The following is a 17,570-nucleotide window of genomic DNA, read 5'->3' as shown; positions in this document are numbered from 1 at the left end:
GTAAGCATGGATATGTGACTTTAGTTGCATATTTTCCAATTTTAAAATTATAGTGTTTCTGGAATTTTATTTGGAAGCACATTCAGAGTCCTTTCAGAGGTATGAGTGAGAACCTCTGTGTGATGCTTGTCATTAAGTTCTTTTCCTAAAATATGATTTTCAGAGAATTATGTTTAGAAATACTTCATTGTCGGGGCGCCTGGGTGGCGCAGTCGGTTAAGCGTCCGACTTCAGCCAGGTCACGATCTCACGGTCCGTGAGTTCGAGCCCCGCGTCGGGCTCTGGGCTGATGGCTCGGAGCCTGGAGCCTGTTTCCGATTCTGTGTCTCCCTCTCTCTCTGTCCCTCCCCCGTTCATGCTCTGTCTCTCTCTGTCCCAAAAATAAAAAAATAAACGTTGAAAAAAAAAAATTAAAAAAAAAAAAAGAAATACTTCATTGTCTCTATGAAGGAAGATCCTTCTTTTGTGTATTATTTTTCATTTTGTATTTTCAGAAAGAGTAAGAGGTTTAAAAAATCCCATTTTCCCAGTAAAATAACATGAAAGATATAAAACTTTCAGTTATTTAACAAGGAGTCATATTTGGTAATAGGAATTGAACGAAGGTCAACCTCAATCCAGAGGAACAAAAACTTTCCTCAAATAGACATTCCTCACACAAAGAGTGATTCAATTACTATATTAGTATATATACCACTGGGCTTTTGGATAGACAGGGAATTGTGTTGAATAGTTGGGGCATGACTTTGAAGGAAGTCCTCTTTATATGGCTGGTTTCTTTGATACTGGAATATAGCGGAAATTAATCACTTTTCATTCAAGCACATTTACTACCTTCTTTTGTTTTTATTCCCATGTAAAGAATAGGAAGCCAACATTAAAAACAAAATAAAACTTTTTAAGTTTATTTATTTATTTTTGAGAGAGAGAGTGAGCGAGGGAGGGGCAGAGAGAGAGAGGGAGAGAGAATCTCAAGCAGTCTCTGCACTGTCAGCACAGAGCTCAATAGGGCTCAAACTCAAACTCACAAACCGTGAGATCATGACCTGAGCTGAAACCAAGAGTTGGACGCTTAACCAACTGAGCCTCCCAGGCACCCTAGGAAGCCAACATTTAAAGAGTTGAAATAACTTGTCCAAACTTTGATTTCAGGCCAGAAAAATATACAGATATCAGTCTTCTTAATTTCTCATATAATCACAATAAGAACTTGAGCTGAATTAAGAGAAAACAAGTAGAAAACAGCTGCTCAGGGCTTACAAACAAAACCAAGGCAGTGACACAAGCATTAGGAAGCAACAACTGGCATTCAGGAACCAGTAAGAAGAGTGACTGGTTAGTGCCCCTAAACCTTCAGTGGAGACCCACAGAGAGAGCTCCATCTAGCATAAAAGCAAACAAGAAATAAATCAGCCTCAAGTGAATTAGAGAATGTATCCATGAATTTCTGTCTGCTATCAATGAAAAATAATTGATCCCATTAGAAAATAGGACCCAAATTATTGAAAACCAAGAGAAAATTAAGCAGACTAGACCCACATGTTATGTAGATATTAGAATTTTCAGACACAGACTTTATAATCTTTGTTTATTTATTTATTTTGAGAGAGACTGCAAGGGGAGGGCAGAGAAAGAGTGAGAGTGAGAGAGAAAGAGAAAGAGAGAGAGAGAGAGAGAGAGAGTGAGAGAGAGAGAAACCCAAGCAGGCTCTGCACCATCAGCGTGGAGCCCAATTCAGCCCTCAAACTCATGAACTGTGAGATCATGACCTGAGCTGAAATCCAGAGTCAGATGCTTAACTGACTGAGCCATCCAGGTACCCCCAGACACAGACTTTAAAATGATCATATACTATATCCAGAAATTAATAGGATATAGAAACTCAACAGAGAACTGGAGCTAAGTGTGTGTGTGTGTGTGTGTGTGTGTGTGTGTGTGTGTGTGTGTAATGTGAAAAAATTCCTAGAGCTGAAAATTTTTGATAACTGAATAAGGAATTCAATAGGTAGGTATAAAAGAAGATTGACATTGCAGAAGAGAAGATTACTGTCTAATCTTCTTTTAAAACAAATCTATTGAATTAAGCAAGTAATATCTTCAATAGAAAAAAAAAAAAGAAGAAGATGAGAGGTACATTTAATTAAAGCCCTAGAACAAGAGAAAAGGAGAGGCAGAAGCAAGATCCAAAGAGGTACTGACCGATAAATTTTCTAATCTGACAAAAGATATGATACCAAAGATTGAAGAGACTGTAAGAATATCAAATGCAATAAAAATCTGGGTACTTCATAGTAAAATTCCTGAAAACCAAACGTAAGAGAAGATCTTTAAAAGGAGGCCAACGGAAAGCCTTACTGACTTCAAAGGAACTAAATGAGACTGATAGATGACCCTTCTTCATTAGATGATCATCAGGTACACATTATATATACATATCAAATATAACACTAAGTGTAGTAAAAAAAAGACAGTATTTTCAATATTTGCCAATATATATGTATGTGTGTGAATATGGATATAAATGCATGTATATACATGTTTATACATATATATTTATACATTAGTAAATGTGTGTATATACAATACACACCAAAACTGGAAAGAAAAAGATAGAAAAACAAGCATGATAAATATCTCACATAGTGCAGAATAATTAATGAAAGGGATCTTAGACCCAAATGTAAAAGGTAATACAATGAAACTTCTAGAAGATAAGATAAAAGATATTCATGACTTGCTGGTAGGCAAATAAATTTTAGCAAGACTCAAAAGCACTAACTTATAGTTAGGGAAAAATGAGAAATTAAACTACATTAACAGAACTGTTCACTATTAGGAGAGTAAAAAACAAGTCATAGAATGAGAGGATATTTTGAAAATTTGAATAAATGGCAAGAAACATTTTTATATGATGAAGAATTTTTGTCCAAAAAGAATAAGGAATTCCTACAAATCAGCAAGAAAAGGCAACTTAATAAAATAAGGCTGTCTAATGAAAAATTAGGTGCCCCACTCAAATATCCAAATAGCCTGTATGCTTATGTACAGGTGCCCAGCATCATTCAGGTTCAAGGAGAGTAGATTAAAACCACAGTAAGTTCAGGGGGAGGAAAAAAAAAATGTTGGCAAGGATGTAGAACTAGCAACTCACTTGCAGTGAATGTAGTAAATTAGCATTGCCACCTTGAAAACTTGGCAATGCCTATTAAAGCTGAACATATGAATACCCTATAATACATGTCGGTTAAAAATGTGATAGAAGGCCAAAGCAGCCCAATGCTTTTTATTGAGGCAAAATTCACATAACATCAATTAACTATTTTAAAATGTACAATTCAGTGATACTTCACACATTCAAAAAGTTGTACAAACACCATTTTCATATAGCTCCAAATCATTTTCATTACCCACATACCCTTTAAGCAATCAAAGAAAAATAATTATTAATAGCCAAAATGTCTCAAATTTCCATCAAATTTGGAATGGATAAATTCGATATTTCTTAATCATTCAGTACAATAATATACAAAAATGTAATGATTAAGCACTGCTACAGATGCTGTGTAGAACAATAGTACTAAATATTCTATTTAAAATGTTCTGCAAAAGAAGTCAGGTCTAAAATAATATGCAGTGTTGTTCCATTATTAAAAATTTAAATAGCCACCCAAATTAGTCTCATGGTGACAGAAGTGAAAAGAGTGGTTACTACAGGATGGTGGGGCAGAGTGATGCCTGTAGGGACCATTAGGAAGGCTTCCATGCTCCTAGAAATATTCTATAATTCAATTTATTAAAAGACTGGCTCAATTAATGTGTTAACTTGGTAAAAATTCATCAAGCTCTTTAGAGTTGTGCGTATTATATTATGTGGGTATATTCTGCTGTTGTTTTATTAGGTTTATAAATTAAGATTTTTTTTTTTAACAGAAGTTTTATGTTCACAGCAAAATTGGGGTGAAGATACTGAGATTTCCCATATACTCTGTGTCCCCACACATGCATAGCCTCTTCTATTATCAACTCCCCCAGGAGAGTCAGACATTTGTTACAATTGCTAAAACTACATCGACATATTATCACCCAAAGTCTATAGTTCATATTATGGTGCACTCTTGATGTTGTTCATTTGATGGGTTTGGACAAACATATAATGGCATGTAGCCATCATTATAGTATTGTACAGAATATTCTCACTGCCCTAAAAATTCTGTGTGTTGCCTATTCATCCTTCCTCCCTTCCCCCATCCACTTTTCTTTTTACTATCTATAAGTTGGCTATCTCCATGAATTTTCCAGAATGTCGTATAGTTGGAGTCCCACAGTACATAGTCCTTTCAGAATGACTTTTTTTCACTTAGTAACATACAAAGTTTCTCTGTATCTTTTCATGGCTTGATAGTTCATTTCTTCCTAACTGAATTCTATTCCATTGTTTAGATGTGCCACACTTTATTTTCCCATTTATCTCCTGAAGGATATCTTGTTTGTTTCTAAGGTTTAGCACTGTAAATAAAGCTGATATAAATATTTGTGTGCAGGTTTTTGTGTGGACATAAGTTTTCAACTCCTCTAGATAAATACCAGAAAACATAATGGCTGGATCATATTGTCAGTGTATATTTAGTTTTGTAAAAAAAAAAAAAAAAACAAAAAAACAAACAAACAAAAAAAAAACACCTTCTTCCAAAGTGGCTGTGTCATTTTGTATTCCCCTCAGCAATTGTGAGTTCCTGCTGCTCCACATCCTTGCCAGCATTTGGTGGTGTCAGTATTCTGGATTTCGGCCCCTCTAACAAGTGTGTATGGGGTCTCATTGTTTTAGTTGGCATTTTCTTGATGACATATGATATGGAATATCTTTTCCTTTGTTGATTTGCCATCTGTCTATCTTTTCTGATGAAGTGTCTATTAAGGTCTTTGGCCCATTTTCCCCATGTTGTGATGAGCATGGGGTATTGTGTATAATTGATGAATCACTAAATTCTACTAACTGCAATTTAAATAAAAACTTAGAAGAAACAACAATAAGCCCATTTTTTAGTTGGATTGGTCCTTTCTTATTGTTGCATTGTAAGAGTTCTGCACATATTTTGGATAACGGTCCTGTATCAGATGTGTCTTTTGCAAATATTTAATTTAAAAATCTTAATCTGTGGCTTGTCTTCTCATTGTCCTGCCATTTTCTTTTACAGAGGAGAAATTTTAACTTTAATGAAATCCATCTTGTCAATTATTTCTTTCATGGATCCTACCTTGGTGCTGTATATAAAAAGTCATCACTATACCCAATATCATCCAGGTTTTCTCCTAAATTATTTTTTGGGACTTTTATAATTTTGTGTTTTACATTGTCTGTCATCCATTTTCAGTTAAAATTTGAGAAGAGTGTAAAGTCTGTATCTAGATTCATTTTTTGAATGTGGGTGTCCAGTTGTTCTAGGACCATTTGCTTAAGAGATTATCCTTGATTCATTGGATTGCCTTTTATCCTTCATCAAAGATCACTTGACTACATTAAGTTCATTTATTTCTGAGATTGCTATTCTGTTCCATTGGTCTATTTGTCTACTCTTTCACCAATACCGCACTGTCTTAATTACCATAGATTTATAGTAGTCTTGATTTCAGATAGTATCTGGTTTTCAACTTTGTTCTTCTCAATATTGGGTTAGCTTTTCGGGGTTTACCTTTCTTCAGATAGCACAATATCTCCAAAATATTAGTTAAGAATACCACAGCATTAAACAGAGTGGCTTAAGATGGTGGGTGATTAATTTGAAAACTGTTAACACCGGAAGGGAAGACTCTAAATCAGAGTCTGAGTCACAGAGTGGTTATATCAACAATTTGAGATTTGAGTAAGGAAGCTAGGATTCAACAAGGAAGAAATACTTCAATAAGTGCTTAATTTGGAGAACTGTCATAAGTTTAAATGGAAATTATTTTTTAAATGTCAAATGACTCAGAGTTTGAGAATAAATAATACTGCAATACAGCCTAAACAGGAGATTTATTTTTATAGAATATAAAATAGAAATTTTAATAGAAATGCTGAAGACAGAATCCATGTGCTAAGATATGTCGATTAGTTAATAGGAAAGAAGAAAACAACAATGCCTGATAATCCTCTAAAGAGTTTATTTGTAAATGAAAAAAAGTGAATATTGTGAATAGTAGTTGGTACCTCAAGCTGGGACTAAAAATAAAGGAGACAAATTACTTTGAAAGTGGAAGCTGAAGGACCTAATAAAGAGAAAGATGTAGCAGATAAAAGAAAGAAAGTAACTTATGCAGTATATGAACCATTCAAACTAGCACCTGGCATATAGAAAGTATTCAATAAATACTAGCTGCTGTAATAATGAGAAAATTAAACATAAGAAAGAAGAAAGTGAGGTGAGGAGGGGCAGGATTGAGAAAGGAAAACATGAGAAGATAAAAAAGGACAAGAAAAAGCAAAAAATTGTATTAACTGTGAGTCTTGCCATTTACATTCAATTTTCATCTAACCATCATTTATTATGTTGCATGCCACTTTTTAATGTTTTATGTTGAATGTTTTATAGCGATAGTCAATGTTGTTATATCCTATTTTTATATGTTTGTTTAAAATGTTTAAAAACGAATATGAAGACCAGCTTATTTACTATGGAGAAGTTTATTATACTCTATTAAAAGATCATTATCATAAGCTTTTTATATAAGTACAGTTTTGTGCATGTTTAATTTTATTAAGTTGTAAAATCTATGCAGATGAGAAAAAGAGGAGAGTGTGCATTTGATAAACATCTCACAGAGAAGGTGAAGCTCTAGATGATATATGGAAGACTAAGACGTGGCACGAAAGACCCTCTCCGCTGCCTAACCATTACGTTTGTGAATAGTAATCTCTTGGAGTTGTGCGCTGCTGTAGCCTATCCAAAGTTCAACTTCTCTTACTGTTTGGGGAGACGGGCCCTTTTCATTTTTTCTTAGTATTAATGTTTTGTTGAGATATACTTTACAAGCAATAAAATACATCCATTTCAAAAATATATTTCAATACATGCCATACATTTTGAGAAACGTATGCAACCATGTAAGTACTACCACATCATCATATGGGAGAGTTTCCTCCTCTTAAACAGTGTTCTTTTTAGTCAGCATCTCTCAACTCACTCCCTGCCTCCACCTCCAGCAAGTCATTGACCTACTTTCTGACAGAATCCAACCATTTAAAAATACTCAAAGAAAAATCACAGAAGTCATTTTGCTCTTAGGAAGAGGCAAAAATGTTAATGGCTCTTACATTTGAAAAAAATTAATCATACACATGGAATCATACTCTGAAATACTAGGTTAGTTGACAAAATGTCATGGCATATACTTGTAATGGCAGAAAACATGAGTAAAGATAGGACCCTCAATGGGATTTTGTTTATTTTTGTATTTTCTTACTTGCTCTTCATTGCTTTTATTTTTCTTATGTCCTCACTCTCTTGGGTTTATGTTTGCTGTCCTGACTATTTAGAGGTCTCTCTCTCTCTCTCTCTCTCTTTCTTTTTTTTTTCCCTAAAGAAACATTGAGGGAGACTATAAACGAAGTCTACTTAAAAGCAGTAAAAGTTACAATGAGCTCAGACTCTGGTCAATCCACATGCTTCTTATTGAAAGCAATTCTGTTAAACTTGTTTCTTTTTTTTTTAATATAAATGGTGTTTATGCGATGTAATAATTTTATTTAGAAGTAAATAATAATCTTTGAACTTTTATAAGTTTATTGACATACTTCTGGTTACTTTACTTAGCCAAGGTGTTTCCAATCATTCTTTTTCCCTGAGACCAAGGTGTTCATCACAGTTATATAAACAGAATTGTGTTCATTCAGGAAAAGGGCACCCTTTGGAATACTGTTTTTGCTATAGGACCAGTATTGTACAATACCTTTTCTCCTTGGTATTATTCACCTGTTATTCATTTTATATCATTATGTTCCCAAATTATCTATTGTGTAAAACACTAGTTATGTATGGGCAAAGACGTCATCTTGTTATTATTAGTGCTTCATGTGATAATAAGTATATAGATTATACCATATTTTATATGTTCACATATAATGCTTCCATTTACAATGTGTAAAGGTCCATTCTAGGCACTTCACCTTCAGTATCTTATTGCCTCCTTACAGTTAGGAAGTTGAGTATTACCATCCCCTTTCATAGATGAGGAAAAGGAGGCATGACGCTAAAACACAACCTGAAAAAATTGACATATATTGAAGCCTGTTTCTCTATCACTGTGATACCCACACTTTACCCAGCCATGACTAATCATATCCATAAATATCAGAAGAATGGGTTATATGATTAGCTCTAAGCCCTGATTGCAATTTTCATCTTATTATGTGAACTGTAGATAATATAGCAATACATAGGACTCATATTAGTATGAGAAAAAAAAACAATGAGAAAACATACACTCTTTTTTAATGTTTATTATTTATTTTTGAGAGAGAGAGTGACAGAGCATGAACAGGGGAGGGGCAGAGAGAGGGAGACACAGAATCTGAAGCAGGTTTCGGGTTCTGAGCTGGTAGCACAGAGTCCAACGCGGGGCTCGAACGCACAAACTGTGAAATCATGACTCCTGAGCTGAAGTCAGACTCCCAGGTGCCCCAAGCAATGAGATAATATAAATAAGATACTATTTTTTGTTTCACCTTTTCTCTGTTAAGACACTGATTTTGTAAATCTATTAGAAAAAAACAAGTTTATATTTCTAAATCAGAACCTCAAGAAATTTCATAAATAAAAATGTAAAATAAGGGGCTCCTGGGTGGCTCAGTCGGTTAAGCGACCAACTGTTGGTTTTGGCTTAGGTCATGATCTCATAGTTTGTGAGTTCAAGCCCCATGTTGGGCTCCATTTGGATAGTGCGGACATTCTCTCCCTCTCTCTCTGCCCCTCCCCTGCTCACTCTCTCTGTCTCTTGTCTCTCTCAAAAATAAATAAACTTTAAAAAAAGATGAAAAATAAATACTGAGTAATATCTGTACTATAATGATATATTATTTTTAGGAAATAAATACTAAAATACTAGTATTTTAGTATTTATTAGTATTTAGTATACTAATAAAATACTAAATATTTTTCTTGGCAATATAATCTGAAGCAGCCTTCCTGGGATAAGTAATTATACAAATGGCTATTTTCCTACTGGAACATTTTAACCTTATCTTCTGTGTGATTTATTTTCATTATCAGGACAAAATGTAATATTGCCCTAGCAATGTGTTTCCACAAACATTTCAAATCTGTTCTTTAGAACATATACTGTAATTATTATGTCTTTATATATATACATATATATATGCATATATGGCATGTATGTACATATGTATGTATATGACTATAAATACATGCATACATATATACATAACAAGTTCTATTGAAACATATCCAAAAAAGTGCAAACTCTTATGTGAAGAACTTAGTGAATTTTCACAGTGAACATACCTCCATATGTAAGTATAATCTTAACAGGAAGTAAAATATTACCCAAATCTCAGGATTTTATTTTGTACCTCTTCCTAGTCACTCTCCTCAGTTTACTCCAATAATAATAATTAATCAGTAAACTAGCACCAGAAGTGTAGTTGTTGGATCACAGGGTAAGAGTATTTTCGGCTTCAGTATATACTACCAGTTTTTCAAAGTGCTGGTGGGTGCCAATTTGCTAAACTTTAAGCAGTGTGTAAGAGTTCCACTTGCTTTCCATTCTCCCCAAATATTGAAATAACGTTTTAGATATTCTACTCTATATGATGAGCATGCATTTCTCTGGTAAGAAATAATGTTGAGGACTCTCTCATATGGTATTGACAATTTGGATATCCTCTTTTGTGAAGTGTTTACAAATATTTTTCCTTTAAACATTAGATAGATTTTCATGTGCTTATTAAAGAGTTTTATTTATGTTTATTAAAAATGTTATTATCTCAGGATAATTGACATGAATTGAACTGTACATATTTAAAGTATGCAGTTTGATTAGTTTTGACATATACATACATTCATGAAATGATCAAGACAATCAGGATAATGAATTCATCTGTTACCCACAAAACTTTCCTCATTATCCTTGGCTGTCCCTCACACCAGTTCCACCACCCTCTTTTCTATCTCCAGGCAACAAGTGATCTGCTTTCTGTCACTATAAATTAGTTTGCATTTTTGGAATTTTAGATATGAATGAGGTCATACAGTATGTACTCATGTTGTTTAGTTTCTTTCACTAAGCATAATTACTTAGAGATTCATCTGTATCATTGTATGTATCAATAGATCATTGGTATTGGGGAGTTGTTTCATAGGTATATAGTTTAAGGTTTGCAAGATGAAAACGTTTTGAAGATGGGTACGGAATAGTGTGAATAAACTTAACATTGCATAACTGTACACTTATAAATAGTTAAGATGGTAAATTTTATGTTATATTTTTAACACAATAAAACATTAAAAAATCTTTGTTTTTTAGCTTAAACGTTTGGTGAATTTTTACTAAAATAAGGAAGAATGGAAAAAAAGATGAAATTTACAAAGACACGGCAGAATCAATTGCTCTGCTTTTGTCATGTTTGAATTTTAAAATGCCTGTTATAGAGCCAAGAATTGAGATCAGTAAGCAGATGGAGTATCCCACTTGGAGAACAGAGGAGAGGTCAGGCTGCAGATGTATATTTGGTAGTGAAAAGGATAGATATTATTTAAAGCCAAAGACCTGAATGAGAACATCTATGGGGAAAGTGTGAATTTGAGAATAGAAAGGAGTCCAGGAACAATCAAGGAGTTGTCCAATCATCATTTGGGCGGAGGAGGAGAAGCTATCAAATGAACCTGGGACTGAAAGATCTGCAGGTTAGGAGAAACATCATAAGGTGGCATCACTAGCCAAGAGAAGAAAATGTTTCAAGAAGGAATTAGTTAAATGAGTTCACATGAGATCAGGTAAGATGGGATCTATTTTAATGGCTTGATGGACCCTCTGTGAGACTCAGTTGGGAAGGAATTGGAAAGGAATTCAAAAGTAGAACTTTTGAAATAGTTTTCAATACAGAAGCGCAGCGGCAAGAGGGAGAAGTGGGGGTGGTGGGAAGGTCTTAAACGCAGGGAAATATTAAAGCAGGATTTTAAACTGTTGAGAATGATTCAGTGCAGAGTCATCTGATGTAAATGAGAGGAATCAGCATAAGAAAGTTCCTTGACCATCTGAAAAGTTCAGCGGTAAAGTTCAAAGGAGTTTGGTAGATAGTTGGGGCAGGTTGGGTGAGTTGAAGACCCCTATGGTAATTACTATTTTCTCAGTGAAGAAAATGTAAGGCTATTCTATCTATTGTAATTAGGAAGACTGAATATAACATGAAGAAAGAGAAGATATTTATCTGGTTCACTACTGTATCCTAAGACCTTAACGAAGGGTGTATCATCTAAAGATACTTAATAGGTAATTCCTAAATTAACAAAAAAATGTTTAAAAGAAAATCATAAAAAATTATCTTTTTGAAGTTCATTTGCAAATCATTTCTAAAGTCATCATGCCCATAATGATTTTAAGTTCCTCAATGTATCACAGCTGCAAATATATGATAATAATTCTCTAAATGTTTGTTCCAATTTCCAATCAGCAAGCTAAATCACACAAATGTTTTTCTTTTTCTTTTCTTTTCTTTTTTTTTTTTTTTTTTTAAATCTTAGATATACTGTTTTGGAAGCAATGGTTTTAGGACATAGTTGAACTGCATCAGTGGGTACTACCTTAAGAATTTACTGTTTTCAGTATTACTGAATTTTCAAATTACTCCTTTCTGAGCCTTATTTTTCTCATGTGTAAAATGGAGAATAGTAATGCCCTCTTCACTATTCTGATGAAAGAATTGAATAAAGAAATGTTAGTGGAAAATTTTATGAAAGCAAATGTTATATAATAAGCAAGCTAATAGTTCAGGGATAAAAACCTTAAAAAAAACAGTATGTGGGGGCTTCTTCCTCCACACCCTACCTCTATAAGTAGCATGATGAGATTAGTCATCTGTGTTCATAGAAGAATAATATATATATATACATATATATACACATATATATACATATATATATACACATGTATATATACATATATATATACATGTATATATATACACATATCTGTAGTAATCTGAATTATAATAAAAGTCTTTAAATGGCTCTGAAATTTACAAATATGAATAAGAAGTGTTCAGCATCCAAACTTTTAGTTTCTTTTAATTTAAAGATGTTACTTAATAAGACTCAGGAATACCTAGAATTTTATCCTTGTAGTGTATCTAAAATTTTACTTGCTTCTGGAAACAGTTATAAATTATCATAATTTGTCACTTTTAGAAATTGATAAAATCATAATTTGTTCATTCATAAACTGTTTTGTGGTAGTTGTGTAATTTGTATGATGAAAAATAAACTATCAAATATAAAAAAGAAAAAAAAAACCTCTGATGCAATCATATCATATTTTTTTAAATGGTGGCATTGCCGATAACTGTTAGCCAGGCTTTACGCACATGGGAAGCAAGACAAAGATTACATTTTCATGTAATTGTAAGAAAATATTGCTGAGATTGTTGTAAGTAGTACAATTTGAGGCTGCATTTTTCATTGAGGCTTATCATTTTGATCTAGTGTTCACATTTTTCTTGGTAATAGGAATATGCCACTCATAGTTATAATCATTCAATGCTCCCATTAAATTGAATGTTTACAAATAAGAAAGGGGCGCCTCGGTGGCTCAGTCGGTTGAGCACCTGTCTTCAGCTCAGGTCATGATCTCACCGTTTGTGGGTTCAAGCCCCGCGTCAGGCTATGTGCTGACAGCTCAGAGCCTGGATGGAGCCTACTTCAGATTCTGTGTCTTCCTCTCTCTCTCTCTCTGTCCCTCCCCTGCTCATACTCTGTCAGTCTCTCTCTCAAAAAATAAATAAACATTAAAAAAATTAAAAATAAGAAAAAAAGGCCAGGTTGTGTGATGCCTTCATTGGTCCCATAAAAATTAAAGGATGTGACTGAATCTGGACCCCTTTGAAGGTTTGGGCAAAGGAACAGTGGAATATTTAACGTGATTTAGAAATGCAGCACAGTTGGTCTCAGACTCTAGGGTATTTTGTAGGCATTATTGATGTGGCTTTTGTGCAAAGTAGAGGTGTGGAATATTCACTTGACTTTTATCAAATAGTGAATGGAAGACGCTTAGGAACACTGATATCTCACTCACATGTAAATAATGAGCTGAATATTGTCAAATTTAGAAATAAAGACATACAGATGCCAAGTCAATTTATTTATCAGACAATGTCATCTTGATTGATTTAGATTTTTAAGTCTGAGCTGTACCTTCAGACCCAAGGGTCTTGACATAGTCATCAAGTTGACACTCACAAATTCATAGTTTCTTTAAGGATATTAATCTCAGCATTGAATAGAGAAAACCAAGTAGCAAATATTGAAAGTAGAAACATAATTGGTCTGTTTGGATAAAGTCCACCAGGGTAACAGTGACTAGATTCAACATGCAAGTGCCATCATGATGAATGTTTACAACACTTTTTTGAGAGCCAATTATACTGTTTTTTTTTTTTTTTTTTTTTGTGCAGAGACTGGAGATCAGCCAGATCAGTTATATGCACAAAGCCGCTTTGGATCTGTCTTTTCAAACAAGAGCTGCAGAAAACGTTAGAGCAAGGTTGACGCTTTATTCCACTCTGGTAAGAGAAGCTTTCTTTTTCTTTGCTATGGTGAAAGTTTGATAAGAAATCCTTTTACATCATAATGTGGTCACGGAGAAGAGACGCTGTTCTATGTTACAAGTCATAAAATGTTTTCTTTTGAACTACTTTTTCAGAATGCTTTTTGTCTGTATGTTATAGCAAAATAAAACAAACACTGAGTCATATTGTACATGTTAAGTTTGTATTTGAGGTAGAAGAGTCTTAAGGTATTCTTCTGCTGAGTGAAATGTGGTGTTATTTCATGTTTTATGCCGCTGGTCAGGACAAAGGGGTAAAAGTATCAGGATTTTTCTGATACCACGGCTGAGAGCGAATCCATGTTTTTAAGTTTCCCCTGACCAATGATATTGTTAGTGTCCAGCAGCTCACCACCATAAAGCTTCAAGAGCCCAACAAGATCTGGATTTTGGGTTTACTTGCAGATATTTCTGTTCACCCTAATCTTTCATTTTAAAAACTGGAAAATCTGGAGATAGTATTCTGGGTGAGTTTGTCTGCACACTGCTTTTGTCACTTTAGCTCTCAACAATGTAACTGTACACATATATACAAAATACACGATTTTGTTTGTCACATAAATTTCTTTGACCTGTAATGTGCCTCAATATTTCCACAAAAATCTCTACATGTTACAAACTCCATCTGAATTCATATCTGTCTAAAATAGCAAGAAATAGTTGTGTAGATATATAGATATTAATAGATACTTACACACACATAACTATACACAAATATCTCCCATGTACACAATTCATTTTAGATAATAGCAGATTTATACATTATAGCAGTTTCTAACTGGAAGTTGCATTTGTATAACTCCTCATCCTCTTGGTAAGCATTTGTTCAGAAAACAATGATATAAATATTGAAAGGACTACAACTAATCAGCCACATTTAAAGCTAAATCTGTTTTTTAAGTGTACTTGTCTGTAGTTTCTTCTTTTTTTGAGTAATTCAATTACATTTGCAATTTAATATATAACCATGAGATTTTAATCTAAACATTTTTAGGGATTTACCTCCGAGTAGTATTCCCAGATTCAAAGATACAAGCAGCTGGCAACGTCAGTCAAATGGGTCACTAATAAATATTCCTTCTCGTTTGATCATTTTAATAAGTATTTGTTGACAATCTATCTTGTTAAATGTTTCAGTGAGAGGAAAACAATAATTTATAAAAGAAATGGAACATAGGATATCTGTGAAGATTTAATGATGATTCAGTAAATGTGCTTGAAAATAACTAATTTATATTATACTTTTGGCTAAGGACAAATAGGTGAGTACTTTATATAGTCAGGAACAACCAGGGACAACAATAAATGCGATGAGAATTAGTTTTTTTCAGATTTAAAAATAGTTCAACTTTTAATGTATGATCCTAAACAACTGTCGCAATGCCATTTTTCCCTTTTACCTTCTTTTAAACTATGTGTGCATTTAATACAACTCATTTCAAGTACTTGAGCTATGTACATTATACTGAAAGCAATGTAGACAGCCCTGCCCCTGAAAGATAATCTCGTTTAAGGGGGACTGAGGAAAGAAAATAATAATAGTAATAAATAAAGAACAATTATATCCCCAAGGGTCCATAGAGTAAAATAAAAAGAAAAGAAAAGAAGAGAAAAGAAAAGAAGAGAAGAGAAAAGAAAAGAAAAGAAAAGAAAAGAAAAGAAAAGAAAAGAAAAGGTCAGTCAGTATTCCATGGTTTCTGCCCTCTTAAAGAGTGTCTTTCGCCTGTAGGTGCATGCAGCCAGCAAAACAGCAAAATTCCCCAATTCTCTTACTTTGTATCTTTCCCAATCTTGAAGTAAATTGCAGATGTACAAAATCCTTCTAAGACAACAACCACATTTAATGGCACATATAACCATTTTCATTACTACCTTTGCTGTTAGACACTGCAATTGTTATCACACTTACACACACACAAACGTACACACACCCTATTCAGAAGACAGGAAAGAGAGGGAAGTATAGATAGCACCTCCACCCTCTGATGAGTATGGCACGGTAGGATCTCCTAGAATTTTCTTCTTTGAAGCCTTTCCTTTTAGTGTTCATGCCCAAGAACACCGCTGTTTCTATTGTCTCCTATGTAGGTTCCATGTGCCCTTCATGGCTCAGAGAAAAGGCCACTTTACATCACCATATCTGCCCAACAAGCCTCGTGCACACTCCAGGTGAAATTATTCCATCCTGGAACATTCTTATCTTTATCATTGCGGGAAAGACCGAAGTGTATGAATAGCATGCAAATTCAGTGCTTCATAATCTCAAAGACTATGAGACACCTTTGTTACATATTCTCTCCGTCCCCACACTGTTTGAGAAGTCTGCTTTTTAGAAAGTTATATTTTTAGAAGACTATATTTTATTGCTTTTTAAATTTTCTTTGCTTTCTTTGCTCTCCTGTTTTTTTTTTTTTTTTTTTTTTTTTTTACAGCTGATAATCTTGTACTTCATTTCATTGAGAAAATAGAATCGTCTGGCAGGTTCTCCCACATTCTTTTGCTTCTAAATCTAAAAAGCTTACCTCAATCTGTATCCATTTCTCTCTTCTTTCCACCTTTGGTAGTGGGAGGAAACACCTGAACTTTTACAATGTTCAGACTTTTATTTTTTATTTTTTTAAAATTTTTAAATTTTTTTTATGTTTATTCGCTTTTGAAAGACAGAGACAGAGCACAAGCAGGGGTGGGGCGGAGAGAGAGGGGGATACAGAATCTGAAGCAGGCTCCAGGCTCTGAGCTGTCAGCACAGAGCCCAACTCGGGGCTCGAACACATGAACCGTGAGATCATGACCTGAGCCGAAGTTGGACACTCAACCCACTGAGCCACCCAGGCGCCCCTTCAGTCTTTTCTTTACTTCTGACTTCTCAGGTATCTACTTCAGTCTATAAAATTTTCATTTATGATCTTCCATTCTGTTTTCTTTGTAAACTCTGTCCCATTGGAATTCTCTGTGTTCACTACACATATTTACCCTTTATGTCTGAGATACCACATTCCCCTCTAAAGGTCGTCCTTGTTTCTGCCCAAAGACTTTTCTCCCCCCAGGCACCATTTTCATGACTTTATCTTCAGTTCTCTCCAATGTTCCTCCATCTTCATGTGTCTTCCAAACTTTCTCAGGTATCCCCTTGACTCTCTTGTTAATAAATCCACTGGACACTTTTCAGTTCTCATCTTGGCTTCCCACCATTTCTTTCTAAACTTACTTAGTCCATTCACCCCACCCTGCTTTATTCCAGAGTATTTCATAAGAACAGTACTCTAGGTAACACACTTTGGGAAATAAGCATATATCAATCACTTAGACTTTGGAAAATAGGCTTAAGTCTATGATTTAATGGCATTAACTTCTGAAAATGTACATATGTGAATATTTACCCTAACTCAAAAGATAGTAAGATTACATATAATTAATATATCTGATCATGTCATTTCCTTGTTTAAAAACAAATTATTTCTCATCACTCTTGGAATGAAATCAAAATTTCTTACTATAAATTCTCAATTCTGCTTGATCTTGCTATGGTCATCTCTGCCATCCCATCTACAGCATTTTTTCATGCTTGCTGTGCTCCAGCCACATGGGTATCTTTGCTAATCCTAGAGTACACCAAGAATGAGCTTGCCATAGGATATTTACTTTGCTATTTCCTCTACCAGGAACATCATTCCTCCAGATATCCTCATGGATTACTCTCCCATTGTATATATTCAGTTCAAATATCACCTCCTCAGAAAGCCTGGTGCATCTTTCCC

At 34.1% G+C, this 17,570-nt stretch overlaps 1 long non-coding RNA gene across 1 annotated transcript in view; it reads left to right on the top strand.

Annotated features, from left to right (window-relative positions):
* LOC144616797 (uncharacterized) overlaps positions 1-17,570 on the top strand; it is a 423,028-nt gene that overhangs the window by 327,391 nt on the left and 78,067 nt on the right. Inside the window, exon 3 of the long non-coding RNA XR_013556553.1 lies at positions 13,661-13,771. This is a non-coding gene — a long non-coding RNA (uncharacterized LOC144616797). The remainder of the gene's footprint in view (positions 1-13,660; positions 13,772-17,570) is intronic.

The sequence above is a fragment of the Panthera onca genome, chromosome B4 (genome assembly GCF_046562875.1).
Source record: "Panthera onca isolate mPanOnc1 chromosome B4, mPanOnc1 haplotype 2, whole genome shotgun sequence".
Taxonomy (NCBI): Eukaryota; Metazoa; Chordata; class Mammalia; order Carnivora; family Felidae; genus Panthera; species Panthera onca.
The sequence above is the reverse complement of the archived record's forward strand: the minus strand, read 5'-3'. Positions and strand labels throughout refer to the sequence as shown.